General features: G+C 37.5%; 1 protein-coding gene across 1 annotated transcript in view; it reads right to left on the bottom strand.

The window, feature by feature from the left end:
• The window catches only part of UBL3 (ubiquitin like 3), a 56,482-nt gene that overhangs the window by 31,657 nt on the left and 1,989 nt on the right, over positions 1–22,836 (bottom strand). The window lies entirely within an intron of this gene.

Raw genomic sequence — 22,836 nt, 5'->3', positions numbered from 1 at the left:
CCTTATTTATATGTACCACAATATTGCCTAGAAACCAAAGTCTAACATATTTAACTGTGACCAGAATAACTCAACTCAAGGTTGGCAAGGAGATACAAAAACTCTACAGACAAACTTCAAAGACAGCACTGATAACTATTATTATGGGTGAATGGTCTTAGAACATCATCTACGCATTGTCAAAATTTTTTCAGAAATTCACAAGGAAAAAAATGGAGAAAAGTAACTTTTGCAGTAGATGTATCAGTATTCTTTCTGAACAGAAGAGACAGCATGCAATAAAGGTCAAGATGTACTCATTGGATCATTAAGTGGATGTGCAGGAGCAGTTGCCATTGAGAGCCAAACAACCCAGCAGAAAACAGAGGTGTATAATACAAAGATAAGCAATCTATTTTTCATGAGCTAGGCAAGAAAGAGATAAGAAAACGCATATATATTAAGAAGGCAAACATTGTATCTTTGCAGATCATTATGGAAGCATAGAAAAGGGGCCAGAGAAAAGAATGCTTTAGGAACTGAAACAAGATAGATGAAGAGAACCTGGAAGCTTCTAGCTGTATGGACAAGTAAAGAGAACGTTAAATTACTCTGAGTTGCTATGAAACAAGAATCTGAAATATTTAGATAAAGATCTCATTGAAGGCCTTTTAATCGCACCCATTCAAGAACAGCAGCCAGATTATAGGTCCAAGTGATGATCAGAAATCTGATACTGCCCACAAATCCAGAACAGAAGTAGGTGGCTTTAGCTCCAGTCCTGATTGAGCTACTCAAAGATGTGTCAGAGGGACAGACAGATTTTAGCTGGACTAGCAGACAAGCCTGGACTAGAGGTTTTCATTCAAACCTCACAACAGGTGGTTCTGGCTGTGAACAGTAAGTGTTTGGTAAAGTTGTAGCAGGGAGAGATGGAGCAGAGATGGGTGCACAAATGTGACTGAGCAATGTACCAAGGACAGAGTGCTGTGAAATCTCTGCAAGAAAAAGCCTGGAGTAAAAGACTTAAGAGTCATCTAAAGAGGATGCAATAAAGACGCTGCAGAAAAAAAAACAAGGGAAAATAATGACTGTATCATCCATTATCACTCCAAAGCTGTAATTTATTGCCACGCCTTGTCCCAAATTGACAACCAATAGTAAGATATATACATTTATCTCATTGAGATGTTAATAACAAGTGTGTTATTTAATGAATGTTGGACACAGATAGATGGTATAGTTGGATGTTTCTCTCCAAGATTTACAGACATTAGAGCAGGCACAGAAGGAAAAACAAGTAGTTTTAAGTCTTCCTTAGTTGTTATTAGTAGGGCAAAGTCAACTGAAAATGACACCGGATAAAACAAAATTGCAATTCCATCTTCAGGAAAGCAAGACAGTACTTGCATTAGCACAGCAGAAGACATTCTCTGAAGTACCAGTTAAGATGTTTCAAGGGAGAGATTAAATAAGTTCACAGCCTTTCAGGATTTTTAAAAAGCCAGGAGTTTAAAAAAAAAATAAAATTAAAAAGAATTAAAGAGGTTCCAAGAGAAGCAACTACATATGGGACACAACACAAAGACAGCATCCCTGTCAAGGTGGGTTTCCAGAAATAAAATGTGGTAAGCCATCTGGATAGAACAGGGAAGTTTTCCAGATTCAATCTTAATGTTCATCAAATAACACTCTTTTCCATTTCTTTGTGTTCTTTATATCATTTATATTTTGTACTTGAAATATTATAAATAGTGTGGTTTTGAATTTTACCTTAGACTTAATTTAGTTAAAAGTTATTTCAAGGTAATTTATTAACAACAAAGCAGTCATTCAGCCTAAGGATTTGGCCAATTTATGAAGCATCTTTACTTCCCATCATATTCTGCTGGCTATCCAAATAAAGAAGTTGCCCTCAGAAGTTGCCCAGGGTGGTTTGGTTCACCAGGGATCAGGAAAAGAAGGAAGCTCTTTTACTAACTGTTATGACCAGAATATTTCCTAGCAAGCAACAAGACAGAGGAAAGTAAACCCAAACACTAAAGATGTGCAGCAAGTTTATGAATGGGTTGAAAAAGTTTCATATAGATGAATGCAAAACCAAAAACCATAATGTCATTAGTTATTCTTACAGTATTTTCTCCCCCTTAATTCAAATCCTCTGCTGTTCTGGTTTACGGCCACTGTCCTTCATTCTCCCACCTTTTTACTTCAGTAAAGAGCCTGGCTCCATCTTTTAGACAACCTCCTTGTAAGTACTAAGAGTCTGGTATTGGGTCTCCCCAAAGCCAGCTCTTCTCCAGGCTGAAGAAGTCCCGTTTCCTCAGCCTCTCCTCACAGGAGAAGTGCTTCAGCCCAGGCCATCTCAGTGGCCTCTGTTAAACATGCTGCAGCTGATCAATACATTTCCTCTTCCACTGTGGTACAGGAAAATCCATCCAAAGCTGGACACTGTATTCCTGATGCAGTCTACTGAGTGCCAAGTAAAGAGGAACAATCATTTCCCGTAATCCCCTGGTTTACACTCCTCTGATATCACCCAGCATGCTGTTAGCCTTCACTCCTGCCAGGACACTGGCAGCTCATGTCTGGCCCACTGCACTCCCCAGACAGTCAGTCTCCAGCATACATCACTTCTGGACGTTAGTCCACCCCACATGCAAGACATCTGTTCTTGCTGAATTTTATGAAATTCCTGCTGCTCCATTCCCTACTCTGCCTAGGTCCCCGTGAACAGCAGCCCTGCCCTTGAGCAGGTCAACTGCACCTGCAGTTTGGTGTTCACAAGCTTAACAAGTCTGTCTCCTCTTCCAGGTTACTGACGAAAGATATTAAACAATCTAGGTCCTACAACAGACTGCTGCAAGTCTGCTTGTAATCAACCTGCAGGTAGGAAACCAACCATTCAGCACAATCTACTGGCTCAACTACTCATTTTCCCCAATTATTGGGATAGACTATCCCTGTGCTTAGAGGAACTGGAACGTGTAAGAAGCTCTGATGAAGAAAGCTCAGAAAAGGGAAGATTCAGTAGTTTGGCAAGGGGCACAGCAGTTTCCAGCTGGTACTGTAGGATGCTATGGTATCTCCATCACTATTTATAAAAAAAAAATAATAATCCCCTTCTTTCTTATTTTATCATATGGCTGTCTACATAATACCTGAATTAACATGGCTTTCTGCACAATGAGACCAAGTATTTTAGGACTTTTAGGGCAGGCAAAAGTCCAGGAAGAAAGGTATGTCTTACCAGAATGTTTTCAACTGTTGGTATATATATACACACCTACTTAAAAACTATTCTCATTTTACCCATAATCAGGAATTAAATGTAAATTTAATAAACCAACCCTTGGATCTGTTTAGAAAGACAAACATATTGCAGGGAATAAATATCTATTCAGAAAGTCATTTGGGATTTGAAGGTATATTTTGTGCTTTTTCATTATTTCCTCCTGTAACTACTAAGATTACGAAAAGGTCATTTTTATATGTCATTAAAACAACATGAACTCTTCATGACTTTTATCTGAAGGGAGAAGAAAAAACCCATAGTGTCATTTTCATTAAAATTAAGATCTTCTGAAGCTTCACTTCCATAGAATATTACCCAAACCCTTTACTTAGTCTACAAAGCTTTGCATGGTTTGGGTGTTTTCTTATGTCATAATTTTATTTCCAGTATTGAATTTCTTTGAGTGACATGCATGGGTATTTTTTTCCTGTAACTCTGAAAGGATCAAAAAAAGTCACCCGGTATAAGCAGTCATTCACATTCTCTTGATACGCAAATACTATAAACATGCTTTTCTTCATTAACTCATTGCCTGTTTACACTTGGTATTAGAATGAGATAACAAGATGGACACACACAAGCAGTCATAAAGTGAAGAACGTTATCTAAAATACTGTCACATCATCTGAAATACTACCTGGCAATTTCACAACCTGCTGTATGACACTGCTTGACAATATACAGATGGATGTACTGTACATCTGTCATGACAATAATTATCCATATGGGGTATTTAAATTCCAAAGATTCCAATGGCCGTGCAGGATTAAACTGTTAGTTGTGTTTTATCACACTTCAGAAAACTGAAGCATTTTTCATAAATAAAGCCAGGGGAACAGATATTCAAGTAAGAGTCTCTGTTACGTACAAATAGCAAGGTATAATGACAACATGGACATCAAGTGGAGCATCCACAGTGAAGCACACAAGAGTCTGCCCAGACAGGGATGAGATCACAAACTGATGCCTCATTCCTCTTCCACAACAAAAACTAAGGGCAATACTTGGTTCCAAAGATCTTCCTTCTTTCCAGCAATTAGTGCCAAATTCCACCAGGATACATACTTCAGAGATGAGAACCTCTCTTGCAATATCTGTTTTCAAAAATTTATGAAACACATGCAATGCAGCATTTCAGAGAACAACACAATTTACACTCTTTTTCCCTCACCATCTTTTAGTATCAGACACCATTCAGATTAAATAAGACATTTTGATGGTGTCTTCCCTCTGTTTCTTTCTTTCAGTAGCCTGAACGCTTAAAATGAAGTTTAAAAAAATCCAAACACAATACATTAAACAGAGTATAAAAGTGAACAAAATGTTGGATACTACATATGCAAGGAACAAACGGTTAACTTCTGACCAAAAAGATGGAAGGGAGAACATAACATTTTGCATATATCTTTAAAGTACTTTTTCCTATTAGGAACAACAACAAAAAGAAAATAAACTTCTCCTTGTTTATTGGTTTTGCCTTACAAAAAAATCTTATCAATTGCTCCTCTCCAAAGCTTCACACATACAAGAGCCTGGTTTGCATTTGGGAAGAATTCTCTTCTTTGTTCCTATTTAACTATCTATTTTTAATTGAAGTGTCTTGCTATTTTTTAAATCCTTCTTAATCCCCCCCAAAAATGTACTTTCTCTTTTCTACTCTCACCTAAATAACTGAGATGGACATTTTTTTGGGTGTATTTCATCTAAGCCTGTTTTTCAATAAAAATCTATACAATCACAACCATTCCATCTATGGATGAGGGTAAATACCGTAATGAAAAGAAATCAGGAATGCAGAATGATAGGTTATTTTGAAAAAAAACCTCACGGGTATCTCTTCAAACTCCTGTGCACAGGAAAACTCCCTATCTGCTACAAATTTCAGATCAATCACGGACTTTTTAAAATCCAAAGAATTCTGATGTAGTTTGGTTGCAAGTTCTTATTCAAAGATCTAAGGCATCTAACAGCATTTTGTATCATCTTGATGGTCACAAGTTGCAGCAAGGGAAATTCCCACTGCACATGTAGATAAAACCTCCCAGTGATGGTAGTTTAAGCTCTTGTTCAGAGCACTCTGTTTAAGCTCTGGCCCCGAGAGGCAGCAGAATCAGCATCTTTGGACACAGTCATAACTCAAGTGGACAAGGCATGAGCAACGTGATGCAAGTCTGAGGCTAGCCCTGCTATGCGCCACCATCACAGCTAGCTCTGCTTTGGGATACACAACCTTCAGAGGTCTCTTCTAACCTTAAGACTGCATGTTCTAGAAATATGGATTTTCTTACTTTTGAGTATCACTTGAATTAAACACATTCCATATATCAAGGCACTGCTAAACTGAGTAGAGCTTCAAAGACCATGTTTGGCAGTCCCACCAACAGGTTTAAGCCCAAATAGTAAACTTTGGAAAAATAATTTATTATGGGTATAGAACTATATCTCGGTGTAACAACCTCTGACTCAATTTTCTATGAGACTCCAAGAGTTAAAAAGGAAAATATATTTTATTCTACCTTAACAATTATCTCATTACTACAACTGATAGCTGAAGGGCTAAACAAAACAAAAGAAAGAATTTACAGGAATATGTGAACGCCTCCAATGCCTCCCACACACATGCACACTGTATCTTTATTAAAACTCATGTCCTCTGTCAGGCCAAAGGGTTTTTATTGCTACAGATTTCTTACTGTTCCTCTGATTTATTTCCACACACAAAGCAGCACCAGTAGGGAGATTAATGTTTGATAAATATGGCAACAGGAATGTGAGAAAAGGAATGAGTAAATATTGCATCAAAAAGGTATTAAAATGAAAGAAATTTATCTCCTTAATTCTCTTCTTGGATATTCAATTCCATCTGAAGTTTACAACAGCAATAACTATTTAAAATGAAGACTATTTAGGTATTCATGTGCCTTTCAAGTATTAATATTCAATTCACAAAAAAAAAAAAGATAAATTCAAGGAGTCCTGCTGTTTTGCCTGACAAGCAACTAATCCTTTAAGCTATGTTCATTGTTACAATCCTACTTGAAGATTGGTATTGTCTCAGTGCATCGGTGGTTACATAAATGTAAGCACCCTTGGATCTCTAACATTCAGCTAGCATGTCTTTTCATAAAGAGTACATGTTCTGTTACATCTGAACTTGTGTGAATGCAGGCAATCAATGAAAGAGATGCTCCTACTTTTCCCCCTTTGCTGGGGTCAGATCTAGAGAAATTAATATAATCAGATGAGTGGTTTTAAGCTCGACATATGGAAAAGCTTTGGGGGAATTTCTGCTAGATTACTTCCTCTTTGGGCTGCATGACCACTAACTAAATCGTACTGTAAGGACATGGTGGAAACATGGCCAGTGGAGGGCAAGTGTTACATGGCTAGTCACATATAGACATGACAACTAGATGAGAAAGCAGAAAGACAAACTGAATTGCCAAAACAGAGCTTATAGCACAATTTTGTCCACTGGTTCATCAAAACTTTTCATGGAATCATAGAATCATTTGGGTTGGAAGGGACCTTCAAGATCATCTAGTTCCACCCCCCCGCCATGGGCAGGGACACCTTCCACTAGACCAGGTTGCTCAAAGCCCTGTCCAACCTGGCCTTGAACACTGCCAGGGAGGGGGTAGCCACAGCTTCTCTGGGAAACCTGTGCCAGTGTCTCACCATGCTCACAGGAAAGAATTTCCTCCTTATATCTAATCCAAATCCATCCTCTTGCAGTTTAAAGCCATTACCCCTTGTCCTATTCCTACACTCCCTGATAAAGAGTCTCTCCCCATCTTCCCTGTAAGCCCCCTTTAAATACTGGAAGGTCACAATAAGGTCTCCCCAGAGCTTTCTCTTCTCCAGGATGAGCCACTCCAAATTTCTCAGCCTGTCCTCATAAGGGAGGTGCTCCACCACCCTGGTCATCTTTGTGGCCTCCTCTGGACCCATTCAAGCAGGTCCATGTCCTTTTTATGTTGGGGGCCCCAGAGCTGGATACAGTCAGTAGTCCAGGTGGGGTCTCATGAGATCAGAGTAGAAGGGGAGAATCACCTCCCTTGACCTGCTGGTCACAGTTGGCTTTCTGGGCTGCAAGCACATATTGCTGGCCCATAGTCAGTTTTCCATCCACTACTACTCCCCAGTCCTTCTCTGCAGGGCTGCTCTCAATCCATTCTCTGCCCCACCTGTATCTGTACTTGGGATTGCCTGGAGCCATTTTGCAGGACCTTGCACTTTGCCTTGTTGAACTTCATCAGGTTTGCATGGGCCCACTTCTCAAGCCTGTCATGGTTCTCTGAATGGCATCCCTTCCCTCCAGTGCGTTGACCTCACCACAGAGCTTGGTGTCATCAGCAATTCAATTCAGTTTGAATGAAGGCATTAAGCGCTTGGTTTGGCTGTCCACTTGCTGGGAACACAGAGAAATGGACTGCCTTGCAATCACCTTATATACCCTGATTTTAGCTACAAAGCTTCCACTGAGACTTTTGAGACAACAACTAGGGCAGAAGAAGTTTTAAAAGCATAATCTAAGGTCCTTGATCTTCCTAGAATAAGCCTCTGATGAGCTGGGCCAATAAAGTTAAGCCAAAGCAAACCATGTACAAACAACAGAGACTAGATGCAATTAATTCTGAAGTTCAGTTTATCCAACTGACACATGCATATAAGAACAGCAAGCATTTCAAATATTTTGATACCACAGCTTGATTAGTAGCACAGATGTCCTCCATACAATAGTGACAAATTCTTGTTCCCCTTTCATATGCTCATCTACACTCCAGAGACAGCAAAATGCTACTCCACCGAGCACCAAAACAGAGTGCTGCTGTTCTGAGATCAGAAAACAAAGCTGGACAGGGTGAGAATATACTGGGGTATTCATACACAACACTGAATTCAGAGGCTTCAAGCTTTTAAGTGGTGCAGGCACCTCTAGCTAACTCAGTGATGATGAATACACAAACAAGGATTTCCACATGAAATTAAGCCAAATCCTTTTCCAACACAACAGTCTCAACCTGAAGAAATGGAGTGAGCCAACAAGAGGAGCTTGGCCATTCTAAGTGTGAGTGATCAGACAGCACACAATTTCATGGAAACCCAAATCAGAAAATATAGTGCGCTGCCTCAAGTAGCTTCTTCTAGTGACTTCTGCTAGACTTCACTTGGGCATTATTTTACAATTTTTAAAAAAAGCAACATTCCCAAGGAAGTCAGAAGATTAATTTCTAAAGACTACGTTTTAGAGTTAAAGTCAGCTCTAAAATGCAGTCAGCAAAGAGCTGGTTTCTAGTTCTAAACCATTTTCTGGAATTACTTTTTTTCTGAATAGAGCTTGTTTTACTGCAAACTGAACAGCAGACTAGAATGATTAACTGATGTGCAATAATTTTCTTTCCAGACTTTTGTAAACACCAAATTTTTTTCCATGTCGCATCAGCCCTTATATAAATTATAATTAAGCATAACAACATAACACCAAATCTCCCAGGTCACCCTGATGCCATTATTGAATAGATCTTATTTATCATGAAGACAACATTTTAAAAGGGAAAATTATTTCAATGAACTCTAGTGGTCTGTATTACCATCCTGAACCACTCATCTAAAAGGAAATTAAGGTATATGCACATGGTCAGATAAAGAAGAAAAGAGAGTGCCTGATAGATCAACTAAATGCCAGTTGGGTTAGATGTCAATAGGATTAGAATGAACTTCGGGTTGCTGCTAGTAAATACATCCACATTCCTGGCAGAGGGTTTGGTGAGAAGGTACATGTCTTGTCCTGTGGAGCAACTCCAGACCGAAGTAGGAGAAGATGAAAGCACAGACTAGGGGAATGCAACAGGGGAAAGGTTTCAAATATATTCCTCAGCCAGAAACTAAATATAAGGAAGTGTCAGACAAGCTAAAGGAGTCTCAGATCAAAATAAAAAAGATTTTTGTCAACTCACAGAATGCCTACTGTGTTATTCTTAAATGCACGCCTCCATCCAGGCAACAGTGCAAAACGGACAGCTGGCTAAACCCATCCAGAAAAAAAAAAGCTTCTGGTATACTTAACAGATGGTGGCACAGGTTATGAAATTGGTCTTTGCTTCAGTCTCTGAATATAACTTTTTAACTAATGGAGAGACGATACTTAAATAGTCTTTGAATATTTTTCAAATGAAATAAAACTAAGTGGTACATACACTTATGTTTAGAACAAAACCCATGTTCCTATAGATTATATCTTATTCCACATTTCTGCTGAGAAAAAAAAATTCCATGCTCAGAAAAATGAGGAGTTTTAGGGTTGCAAAAAAGTTAGAGGCATGCCAAGCAAAAAAGCTAGTAGCACACCTGAATGTTATATAGCTTGTTAAGAAAAAAACCCACAACCAAACAATAAAAAATTTCCCCTTGTTCATATATCTACCAAGCTGCCTTCTATATGTACTCCTTTGGTGTGCAATGCCATACCACTGCACCCAATTTTCACAGACAAAAAGAGTTAAGCCCATGATCTTTGTTTTATATCACAGGGTTTAGGGGAGAAAGAAGATTTATCTTAAATAACAAGAATAATTCGCTTCTGTTACTTTATAAATCAAAGTCTTAACCTTTTCACATGATATAGGGAAAAGTGAATGTATCTTCTCAGAAAACATTGTTCTATATTAGGGATTTTTCTTAAACTTGCAAATAAATAAATATCAGTCCTGTGAACTCTCAACCAGGAAGTTCAATGCCACAGAAGTCAAGCCCAATATGGGATCAAACTACTATTAAAAGTATCACAGCCCTATATTTCACCAACTCAAAAGCAAAGCAGTTATCTTCTGTGTTTTGCTTAACTGCAATTCTTCATTCTAATTTTAAAAACCTGTAATATGTGTACATTTAATAATAAATTTGCTCATTTATAAAGACTTGACCATTCCTGAAAAAGAAATGTGAACATTATTAAATTGACAAAATTCAAATACCTATCATCATAGATTAGGCAATTATCCCTACATATACAGCTTGCTGATGCTACCAATGTGCATGATACTTCAGAGCCAGCAGGAGTTAGGTAGGCTGACCTTCTCTCTAATACATTACACTGGGGGAAAAATTATCTTCCAACAAAAATTAAACCCTACAATTTAACACTGAGTAGAATATTTTGCACATTCTATTCATAGATATGTAACTATTAACCTAAAAAATAATTTATTAATCATTGATCTTCAAAGAGAAGGAAAGAGAATTAAACAGACATACACGTGCACAGATTTGGCAATATAATGCTTTACAGAGCATGGAAATCCAGAACTAGGTCACAGCTTTATCCTGCAGATCATTTTCAGCTTAGTTTGAACAATAAAAGTCTTTTGAATAAACTGCCTGCATTCAACAATCATGATACACTCATCCACAAATAGAAGCTGCGTTATAAAGTGTAACAGCCCGTGTATCCACAGCAGAAAACGGATGAACAAATACACTTGTGGGTTGATGCTACTTTGCTTCTTTATACTTAAGAAATATATTCTTTAAAAAAATCTGACACTTCAGGTCAAGTGTTATTTCCAGGGTTCCTGATTTATCAGTTCTACTTTGTAATTTTTTTGATCGATTCCTCAGTAATAAAAGCTAGGTATCCAAAAGAAGCACAAATGCAAAGACTAGTCTTGTCAAAGCAGTGAAGACTATTTTTAGATATGTATTTATACAGTTACCATACCAAGATTCCTCTACATTAAATTCCTCAAAACATGAAGTGTTTAAGCAAAGTAAGATGTAGCCTTTAAGTGTGCAGAGATAAAATGTTTTGTTTCAAGATAATAATGAAGTAGTTTGGATATTGTTTCCTCTTGTGCAAATATGACAACAATTTATGCTGTAAAGGTTTCATTTCTGATAATTAGATTTCTACCTTAACTTTAACAAAACAAAAAACCCACCACATACACAAAACTAATGTTTCAAAACTTAAATTGAGCCAAAACGAAAGTGCTAATATGAAACACAGCATAATGGCTTCATTCAGTCCACAGCTCAACATTTAGCAATATAGAAGTATCCAAATCTGACCTCCAAAATATAAATGTAAAATGTATTTATCAAATTACAGGTATGAAATTTACTCCAGTATACAATAGAAACTTTGCTAGCTAAGACAATGATAACAAGCTGCCCTGTATTCGTATCTTATATAATGCCAAAGAATCTTCATTATTTAATTATGTAAGCATAAATTTTCAACCCACTCATATTCACTTCTGCTCTGAGGATATGAAATATCTTGCAAGCATTTCAGGCCAAATGTCAGGAGAGACCTGTCAAGCTTCAAGTAATAAGCCTCCTTCTTTTAATCCAATGTAAAAAAAAATCCCACATATCTGACTTTCTTTGCAAAACTCCATTATAAAAAATTCAGTACCATTAAAGCAACATAGCATTTGTTTTTCTCTCCTGTGCCACAAGCGTGATTACACATTTAGGCAAAAACACACTACACTTCTGCTATGATATCTAGAATAGACTATTCAAGTCCAATTTTATATAACAAATTACAAAGAGGATGGATAATGCCCTTCTAAGGACTTCAGACAATTTTCAGAATTAACCCAGTTGCATAGAAATTTTCACTTATTTGGTAACTTGAATTGCTTTTAAATATAATGTGATAATGTGTATAAACTTTCGTTTTCTTCTTTTTAACTGGTTGTGTGCAACAGCTTCAACCGGATCACGCTTGGCAGAGGTCTGCAATTACACTGTACCTACTTCACCACAACAAGCAGTAGTACACCTACAAACTATTCAAATTTCCATATAGCTGTAATTAGGGGAGTATCTGCTACACTAAAAGGAAAGTATTTTGAATGCTGGAAAATGTTCTGACACAGTGCTCACAACCATAGATGTGAAAGCTTTCTGTTGGAAATAACAAAGCTGATAGAACTGTGATTTACTGTAATTTAAAACATTTAATCATTTGGAAGCACTACTTAATGAATTTAAGCTAGGAAAAGACAACCTACCAATACAAAAGTGTTGCAAATGAGGTTTTACAAAGTGCCAACAGTTCAAAAGAATTACCTATATGTATGCATTTAGTCCTATTTTTAGGCCATGTGAAGTACTCCCCTCATACAGTGCAGCTGCTCCTCTTGAAGGACATGGGTCTGCCGTAACTCTTGTCATTGCCGCCTGCTCTCTCTGGCCATCCTGGACACACTGGCATGTGCAAATGGGCACTAAATGCCATGTTTAGGCAACTGAATCAAGCCTCTGAAGCCTCCTTGCTTTAGAGCCTATATCTGGTAATGTAAGATTTACTTCTGCCAGAAGGTGAAACAGTGTTTATACAGACATATCTCAATAATTTGATTGACCCAGCAAAGTAACACATGCTGCTTTTTTTATCTCCATTCACCACTGATACCAAAAAATACAAAGATTAAGGGATGGATTTGGCTATGTTTGTGTCTGTCAGGGAGAGGTTGTCCTTCATCAGAAACCTGTTATCATCTGACACATTAAATGCCATTTAATGAAGTTTTTAATAAGAGTACAAAACTTACGCACAGTAAAAGAAAATAATGACAACTGCTTGACCATTTCTTGCTGCCCATCATGCTTGTACAGCAAATTACTGTCCATAAATAAGTCTGAAGGCTTTGACATTGCTATGTTCAGTGCATGAACCTTTGTCACTAGATGGTTGTGTAATGAAGATTTTACTTCTGGTACTCCTTCCAGCCGCTACCACCACCCATCCTACAAACTGCTACAGCCATCCAAAATGCCTACAACAGAAAGCGAATGCCATCTTTTCCAGCAACCCAACAATAATTATTTTAAAACAATTCACAAGATTTCTCCTTCCTATCCCAACAGCTCCACAGACACTCTAGGGTTAGCCAGTACAGCTTCCAATAGAGGACAAAATAACTGTTTGCTTTACCCTGAAGTTAAACAGAAAAAAAATACAGGACTACTATATCTTAAGATTCTGAGTAAGTGATTTCTGTATAGGAAATTTCAAAATCGCACAACAAGGAGCTATGGTTCTTCCTAAAAACTGAATCCTATTTTTTGGAATGTTGCAGTCTGATTTTACAAGAAAAACTATTACGTGAATCAAAAGACTGCAGAAAATGCCATGTTTATTCATGTATAATTCTCTATCTTGTATCTCCTGCAAAACAAAGTCTATTAAAAGAAAAAACCTTAAAAACTGTACTAATAGAGGCACTAACTACACCAGTTTTCTTTCCCTCTAGTCTTCATGTCTATATGCTAAGAACTACAAGATAAAACTTTTTTTTTTTTTCCAAAAGAGAACAAAGGGGAACAAAATAATCTCCCAACCACATGTTCATTAAAAATAAAATTCATAACCTAGGATACTTATTTAAGCATCGAAGTCGGGGCTGATACGCAGCAGCAGAATCAACTATAGAAGGCGAGAAACTATTTACCTTCACTCTGCCTTATCTGGCATTAGCCAGCGCTCAATTATTCACTTTCTGCTTGCCTTTTTTTTTTTTTTTGAGCCAAGTTTGAAATTTACCAAGCAGCACATTTGCAGATAAAGGTACTGACTGATAATCATTCTGTGCTCTATGGATACAGCAAGCTGTCTTTCCTACATTTCATTTCCTAAAAAAATAAATTCCAAATTTGAGGGAGACAATTTAATAAAACTAAATCCCCACATCCTTGAACATCAGAAACTGCTGTGAATTTGCTTTCTTCTTTTGAGATTGCTTCAGATTTAAACTGAGAGCGTGCTCTTTGAAAAGTAGAAACATGAAAATTGACAGCTATATTAAGGCAATATTCGATAAAGTGCTCAGAATTTCAGTTACTTTAAAAGATCAACAAAAACACTTCAGCAAAATCATGTAATTCTCGATCAATAATAAGAGTTGAAATAAATACTAACACAGCTCTACAAAGTGGGTATGAAAACCAGCTTCCCCCAAAGGATTAACCTCAAAACTTGCTTTTTACAACTTGTTAACAAATATAGTTACAACCTTTCTCCAAATGTTCTTGGGAGTATCTAGCAATATATAAATATTTTATTGACTTTTGCATCATTTTAATTAACTCACTGTCCACAACAAGTCTTCTGGAATAAAACCTTCACATCAGAAAAGAGCACACTGGCTTAACTTCAATGTTGGTACAGTCAGGGAATACAACTACTCTGAACAACCAAGACTGAACAACCACTGAAGATGGACCAGAGCAGAGCTGGCCAGAGAAATTTCAACAAAATTTGACTAAAATATAGGTCATTAAAAGAAAACAAACTCACAAACCAAAAACCCAAGAAAATCCTGATCTTGTTTGAATTTTGTTTCTGCAGTTCAAATTGTAAGATTTCATTCCCTGCAACTCTGCTGCAGAGCTATCTAAGTAAAAGAGTAATTTAAATGAAATTACATACCAGAATTTTTGATAAATACCCTATTTTCTCACAGATTTTCCAAAAATGAATGGATTTTTATGAAGAGCTTGTTGAGAATACTAGTATCACAGAAAGTCTCCAGATTTATTTAAGACTTATCCTCCAAGAAAAGTTTAAGCACTACAGGCAGGTAAGGCATCTATCCAGTCCCTGAACAATGAGGAGGTGCTCAATAAGGAGGGGATCCTGTGAGGAAGAAAAGCACATGGTTCTGGAAGAAGAGACAATTGTGTATTTATACCACAGGATGGATAAATACTGTTGAACAGTCTTGATCCTGGTATTTATGACTGGTTTTGTACATCACTTTACAAGTGAGAGTTTCCTATTAATGTGAGTTCTCCATGTATGACATGCTATGGTACATACACCATACTCACAGTGGCAATAAAAAAGATAAACTGAATTTCTTAAAAGCCACAAATCTGTATTGAAAAAGACAACCTCAGCTTGGATGTGTCAGGCTCTTTATAGAGCCTATACACTCTTCATAGTCAATTCAGGGAGACATAGAACTGCAGCTCTCAAGTCTACCCCATCAAAACTTTATAAATTCCCCATTAAAATCTTTCCAAGCCCTCCTTACCTCCTGCAGTAAGCGCAAGGAGCACATATGCTAGCACCATCAAGTGCCAGCAACAGAGTGCTGGAACTTAATTATTCTGTACCTTTCCCTGACTATTTCCAAAGCAGAAGAAATGGGCAGGCAGGGCCAATTCTTATGGGAATGAAAATGGCATGTAGAAGAAAGTTAGAGTCCCATCACCCCAGCTGAGGTGAGTGATGACCATTCACTGCAAACGTGCATGCTTCAACCTTCCTTTTTACAATGAAATTGAATAATTAGAATTTTTGAGATCCTTGCTAGTGAAGAAGCATTAAAGCCCATCACCAGACTCCTTTGCTACCCTGTTTCGAGCAGCTACACTCTTTTTCCAAACCACCTTCTACAGTATTTCCTTCTTAGTGAAAAGAAACAATTCCAAGGCAACCTTCTCCAAGCTAAAACAATTTTGCAAATACCCACTGACACCTTCACTGGAGCACTCATCACAACCCTACTTACAGATTACCTAGCATTCCACCCACTACAGTAGATATTTTAAACTCCAAATAGTTTTAAACATACATAATTTGGAAAAAAATAAGTTACCCATTTCCAGATTTACAGGAAATCCTAATTTTTAGGATACTATACTGGCCAGAGGCAATAAGCAGACAGAAATCAGTTGCAGTTTCTCTTGAGTAAGAGCTCCTAGTCATCTTGCCATTAGTTAGTTATAAAAACAAGATCCTCAGGACAGTCAAATTTCTGAGTAACAAGCTGTTCTCTTGGTGCCAGATCTGACATATTGTACCTTAAAACCCCAGTCTTGTGTCTAGACAACTAGAAATACTTACCAGCGTCTTTTAACTTTGGGGTTTTTTGAGATAAAAGCTTCCCTTCCTTTGTACTTGAGCTTCAAGTGAACTAGCATTGAGCTGACACTCACATAAAATACTTACGACATCTTCAAATTGTAAAGGTGGTCTTTAAAAATAGCTTTTCTTGGAAATCCATACCCCGAAAAAATACACATTGCAGCATATTTTGGTATCTTTTTGAATATCCAAGTTAAACAATCCCTATATATTTTTTATGGCCAAAGGTAGCATGCCAGATGCCCCACCTTACAAACATGGAATTCCTGATTGGAGATACAAACTAGAAAGACTCCAAGAAATATTACCACAACCTTTGTGTAACAGGGAAAGCAATGCATCTCTTTAGGTGTCCACAAGAACAGCTAAACCACCAGTTCCAGTATCCCAACCGCACCAACCTGTGCAAGGCCAGCCTCAAGCAGGAATTTACCTCCAGCACTACCCATGCTGAGCAACTATCAGGGGGCAGCTACAGTGTGCATGTGATGCCGTCCCACAACGGATCCTGCTTAACATAGGACATTTCAGTCCAACAGTTAAAATCCAGAAAACTAATGCAAGTGAAAACTTAGGAAATCCTCATGAGAGAGCACACAATTCTATTGAAAGGGAAGCTTTTTATTTATTCTTACAAACATACAGTATCTCATCACCACTTACGTGCCATAATATGGGTATTGGAAGTTATTAATTTTGTGTGTGATTTCATACTAGTTTCCTTGTTACTGAATCATATGGAGTTAGTAAACAGGGATTTATTCCCCTCACTTAAAATCTTTTAATAAAGCTTTTTGAAAATTTGGGGGTTATTGGTCAAAAATAGCTATACAAGGATATAAAAATACTAAAATATGCAGTCCAATAAAATGTTTCCATCACAGATCAATAAGCCAGCTTCAGAAGCGAGAGCTCAGCTTTCACTATCATAGCTGTTATGTCATTGTACTGGGTCTGCCTGAGCTGGAATTGGTTTTCCCCTATAGCAGCCCTCACGGTGCTGTGGTTTATACTGGGAGCTGGCAGGGTGTTGAGCACCCTGGTGTTGTGGCTGCTGCTGCGTGGTGCTTACACAGCACCAAGGCTCTTTCCGACATTTTTTTCCCCCCAGTGGGATGGGGTGGGCAAGATCTTGGGAGGGGACACAGCCAGGACAGCTGACCCAAACCGACCACAGGGATATTCCATACCATATGATGCTGCTCAGTATAAAGCTGGGAGAAAGGAGGAAGGGGGTGGGGTCACCCTTGATCCTCTGAGGCAACCACCACACGTATGGGAGCCCTGCTTCCTGAGAAGGCCCCACATCGCCTCTTCATGGGAAGGAGAGAATAAATCTGTTTTCTTTTTTTTTTTGCTTCCGTGCACAGATCTTTGCTTCGCTTTGCTTCTATTAAAACTGCTTTTGTTTTACCCGCAAGGGTTGGTCTATCTTATTTTCTTTCCCCTCTTTGCCCTGTTGAGAAAACAAGGGGAAGGGGGGGAAGTGATAGAGTGACTTGGTGGGTACCTGGCATTTAGCCAAGGTCAAACCACCACAGATGTGTAACTCATCTGCACACATTAAAAGTATATTCACTCACAGGCAAAATGACATAAATATTCAGATTTAATATGCCTTAAGTAGTGTGTTGTGCATCAAATACAACCACAGAACACTATCCCAAGAATCAAGTTTGTTCTGATGTTCATGCTACTGCCCATACAAATATGAATTCTATAATTAAAAAAAATAAAATACTGCAACTAGGTATTTCAGGTTTTAAAAGTATACAAAGGCTTCTAGTCAGTCTCTTATAGAATATAAAAAATAAGCCTGTCTGAAAAGTGTATTTAATTTTAAAAGAAATATTGAAAAGGACTACTATTTTAAAATAATTATTTTATAGTAATATAATTTATAATTATTTTCTGAGGCTTATTAGTGTACGCCATGTATATTCACATGTAGATTGGCATTAATCTACATTTACAAAGAGAATTTTAAATGTACACCCCCAGCTACAAAAGACTTTCGACTAATGCTGCATTTCACTATTTTACCACTATTACATTATTTCTCTGTATTAAAAACATGTCAGATTCCAGAGACAGATTAAGTAGTACCACCTAGAATATATGTTAAGTATCAAAAACACATTACTGTGATGTGGATCTCTGCCAGGCCACAAAGCATTACATATCATAACTCCACTGAGGAGACACCGACCAATGCTGCAATATATAACTTTGAAGTATTATTCCTTTTTAGATGACACACACTGTTCTTTTCAACCTCTGAAAGAAAAACATATTTAGTTTCCTTGTGTTTATTTTGCAATTGGTACTACACTTATCAAGTGCTTGAGAGAATTTCTTATGCAACATGAAAGAGCAAATAGTGCATAATGAAGATCACAGAAACGTGTTCAGAGGAACCCAGGACCACCCTTTTTTTTAAAAAAAAAAAAAGCGCTAAGCTTTTTTATTCCCATCCAAACTGCCAAAAGATTCACATACTAAAATCCAAATCCTCAGCTGCAGCTGAAGAGCACTCCAGGATAAGCCCACCTTGGTTCCTCTACAGTGGTCCAAGCCATTGACATAAATTAGATGAGCCTGAACAGCAGTATCTGCCAGTTCTCAAAAGAAACTGAAACTGTCACAGTGCATAGACACCAAGACAAATTTCCAAATTGCATCCCCATGCTGTTGAACAGGAAGTACCATTTTGGTACCTAAGTCCCATTAAGGCATAGATTCATTTCTTGGCAGTAGAACAAACCTATGAAACTCCTAGACAGAATCCGGTTTCAGTTGGTTAATTTACATGTCATACATAAAACTCAAGGAGTTTCTTGCTTGTTTCTGTCTCCATAACAACAGTATCATGGAACAAAGTCTCAGCTAAACTTTGCCACAAACTCTCCACTTAACTCTAAACTGAATCTCCCAAATAATTTTTAAGTAAAAAACCTAACCAAAACAAACCCACAAATGTAATCCTGTTACTTGGAAGCTGTTTTCAAATTCCTTTACAGAAAGTAGAAAAAACTACAAAACACTGATGGCCGTGTCACAATTGTGTAATCTACCAAATCTTCATTTTACACAAATTTTTTAGTTATGGAAGACATACGCTACATTTTTTTAAAATCAGATTTCAACATACTTGCAGAGTCTTAATACAAATGAAGAGACTGCCTTCACTGTGGTTTACAGGCAGCAACAAATTTACCCTTTGTCAAGCAGCTAAACACAATCCCAGTTAGTGACCACAAAATACACCAAATTTCCACAAATACAGAAGACTACTCAGCTGCAACATTTAAGCACTTCTGCAGGATTATACTTTTGAGGCCCAGCAGACCTACAGGTAAGAAGGTCTTTTTTTCTTTAAGTATTACTCTCAAAAATAAGCAGACCTAAATAATTTTCTCTACATTCTTAGGAAGCCTGTTAGCAACTCTTCTCCCCCCTCAAATTTCTTTTCAGACACAAAAAAAACCATAGTACTGAAGTGCATAATGCTATTTGCAGAACCTCGACTCACGTCTCTGCAACCTTTTTCTCTCTTTTTTTTTTTAACAATTCTTGCAGGGTGTGACTTTTTATTCTTTTCTTCCCTCAGTATTTCCTCACTATCATTGCTTGCAACACTTAGTGCTATATCTGTGAATTTAAATTTGTGTGGAGGTATACCAAGCGAAAAATGTTCCAGTCATTGCTTTAAGATGTTCTGCAACATCTTTATTAAGAGAAGCTGTCAAAAATTAAAGGCGGTCCTTCCAGCAAAATTTATAGGTTAATTTTTAACAATAACTGAATTTCACAAGACAGACGTCTAAATTATGTTAAAACTGATGAAAATCTGGGGTCTCAAAGTTTAGATTTGATGTGAGAACAAGGACATTAAAATTTCTCATTGACATTCTGCTCATTTTCAGTAGCTTCTAAAATGAAAACACTGCACTTAGTCCTTTAATAATTATGGTGAGCTGAAGTTTATGCATGCAAAATTGTGGCAGGGAAGGCTTGCTACTTCAGTAGGCTCAATTAATTGCTGCAAGAACAGATTTAACATGGAAAAGAGTATTGATCAGCAGCTCCGCCTTTCACCATAGTTAGAATGAGAAATACCAAGTTAGTGTATGCAGTACTATACAAAGAAAAGATTGAAAATAAGCTGTACTATCTCTTTTACACAAAACCGCAAGAATGATTAGTCACATTTCAGATATTTCTGGATTCCTGCAAGCTAGAGTAGCACTCAGAGGCTGAGTCAGAACTGAGCTCTCCATTCTGCTCAGTATTGCATAAGCATATATAGGGACATCACCAAAAGTTTACATTTCGACCTACTGAGAAACAAAGCTGACTGACCAGAAATATAAAACAAGTAAATCCTACTTACTGTATATACCATTACCATGGCTTTCAACATTCACAGAAGTGAATTCTTAGGACAAACTCTCAGTTAAAAAAAACAGAAAAGCATGTCCTTAGTCATTTTGTTTACAGTATCATAAAAGTATTGCTTACCAAGTCTGCTGCAAGAACTGCATTCAGACAGGCTAATTTCCTGCTACAGCCTCTAGCCAAGCCAAGGAAGAGCTATGGGCCTTGAATGATCTAAAATTTAAGTCAGATATGCACGAACAACAGTCCCAAGCTCCAAGGTGAAATACAGATTACCAGTACCTGAAGTTATCCCTAAATCACAGCCGAGAGCTGCAACTTGTCTCCATTCAGGTCCTGACTGAGCTGTCCAGTTCTTTCAGATGACTTCTGGCAATTTTTTAACATGAAGAAATCAATGTTCCTGCTGTACAGGTGATCATTTTGCTACTCCCAGGTACTCAGCATTTGCCTTCTGCCTCTCAGCCCTGCTGGAACCTGCCAGCAGCTACTGCTGGCTTCCCAGCATTCCCAACAAGGGAGGAGTTAAACGTCCTTCAGTACACATCTCCTCTAGTATTACACGGAGTTAGACAACAAAAGTAGGGAGAAACCAATTCAGGTAACAACAACAACAAGAGTGGGTGGCAGGAAGGAAGAGTGAGTTTACACTGCCAGCCTACACTTCCATCTGAAGTACAATGCTGCACCAAGGCTCAGCATAAATATCAATCATTATCCCATCCACAGGTTACAGCTGTTCATCCCTGAAGAAAATGAAATGAAGAACATGCCAATATTGTTTCAGAGTACATTTAATGTGTTAAGATGCTGTGGAATTTCCACTACAGTGTCATACATAAAAATGACAGTCATAATAATGATATTTCATTTTAGTTGTTCGATAAATAGGTAAGATGGCTTTTAATCTGTGGAACAGAAAAGGTAGGTGGGAGAAATGGTAAATACAAAGAATTTTAAAGTATATTGAAATATACACATTCAACATCAGCTCTGACAAGGTTATCCCTCACCACTGCTGCATATAACAGAGAAGGAGGTTCTTCATCCTGTTACAAGAAACACTGCAATATGCTACAAAGGCTGGCTCAATATATAAGGAGTCAGGAAGGAGCTTCTTCAATATCTTCTAACACAGGTCCCACCAATTCCTTCTCCAAAAGGAGGCAAAAAACCCAAAACAAAACAATGAGAATGCCAAAGAATAGGATACTCCTCTCTTTAACAATCAACAAAAAATTGGGGGGGGGGGGGGGGGGGGGGGGGGATATCAAAAAAGGGAAGGAAAAAATATCCATACAGAAAAAGATAAGCTATTTTTATCTTAGAATGTAATGAATTAGAACTTTCAACATGGGGGGTACAAAAATACAGAGAATAATCGAATCTTTATTATAAAAAAACCTCTTAAGGGACTAACATGACTATGTGCACAAAGGCTACCAAGAATACAATCATTTTCAAAACCTGGAAAAAGGATCTACTGAAGGCAAGAGGAAAAGCAGTTAAAATTGAAGAACAGAGATGCATAACTTCCTACATTTTGTTCCAATACATTAAAATGCTATGAGAAAAAAAAGTATTTTCTTCCTGGGTTCCAAGCAAATTATAATGATACTGAATTTATTAAATGAAAGAATTGTCTAAACAATGATGGACAACAACACTCAACTGCATACAACCAGATACTCCTTTGAGTACCTCCTGTCTGAATTCTTATTCCTGGATGCCAAGCTTCCCCTACTGATGTAGCAACAGTTACACGTCCATCTTTTCCCCGTTAGCTGCCATTAATATGTATTAAATAGGAAGTCCTTATATATGTTAAGCTATTCATCACTATTCTATACTAAATTTCCTAAAACCAAAAATGCACATACACATTTCCACTAAAGATGCTGACACTAACAACGCATGAACTGAGCAGGGTTTCTGTTTGGTACTTTTCTTCCACCTAATTGCCCCCTTCTAACATTGTCCATGTATACATACAAGTGTAGGCCATAGACTCCATCCTCTTGCACATCTGCAAATGCCTTGCACCAGACATCCAGTTTTATTAAAAGTAATCTCTCTCATACTGTCTACATCTCTTAAATATAGAATATTTATTCAAGAGTGGTACATAACAAAATTGAAAACCTTTAACTGTTTGATAAATTCCAGTGTTCTGCTTTTTATCCAATGCCAGAAAAACCCTTACCAAACCAAACCAACAAAACCCACCATGGGCCAAAAGCATCATTCTCAGTTACTACTCATATAGAAAAAGAATTTT

Source organism: Athene noctua, chromosome 1, assembly GCF_965140245.1.
Source record: "Athene noctua chromosome 1, bAthNoc1.hap1.1, whole genome shotgun sequence".
NCBI lineage: Eukaryota > Metazoa > Chordata > Aves > Strigiformes > Strigidae > Athene > Athene noctua.
The sequence above is the reverse complement of the archived record's forward strand: the minus strand, read 5'-3'. Positions and strand labels throughout refer to the sequence as shown.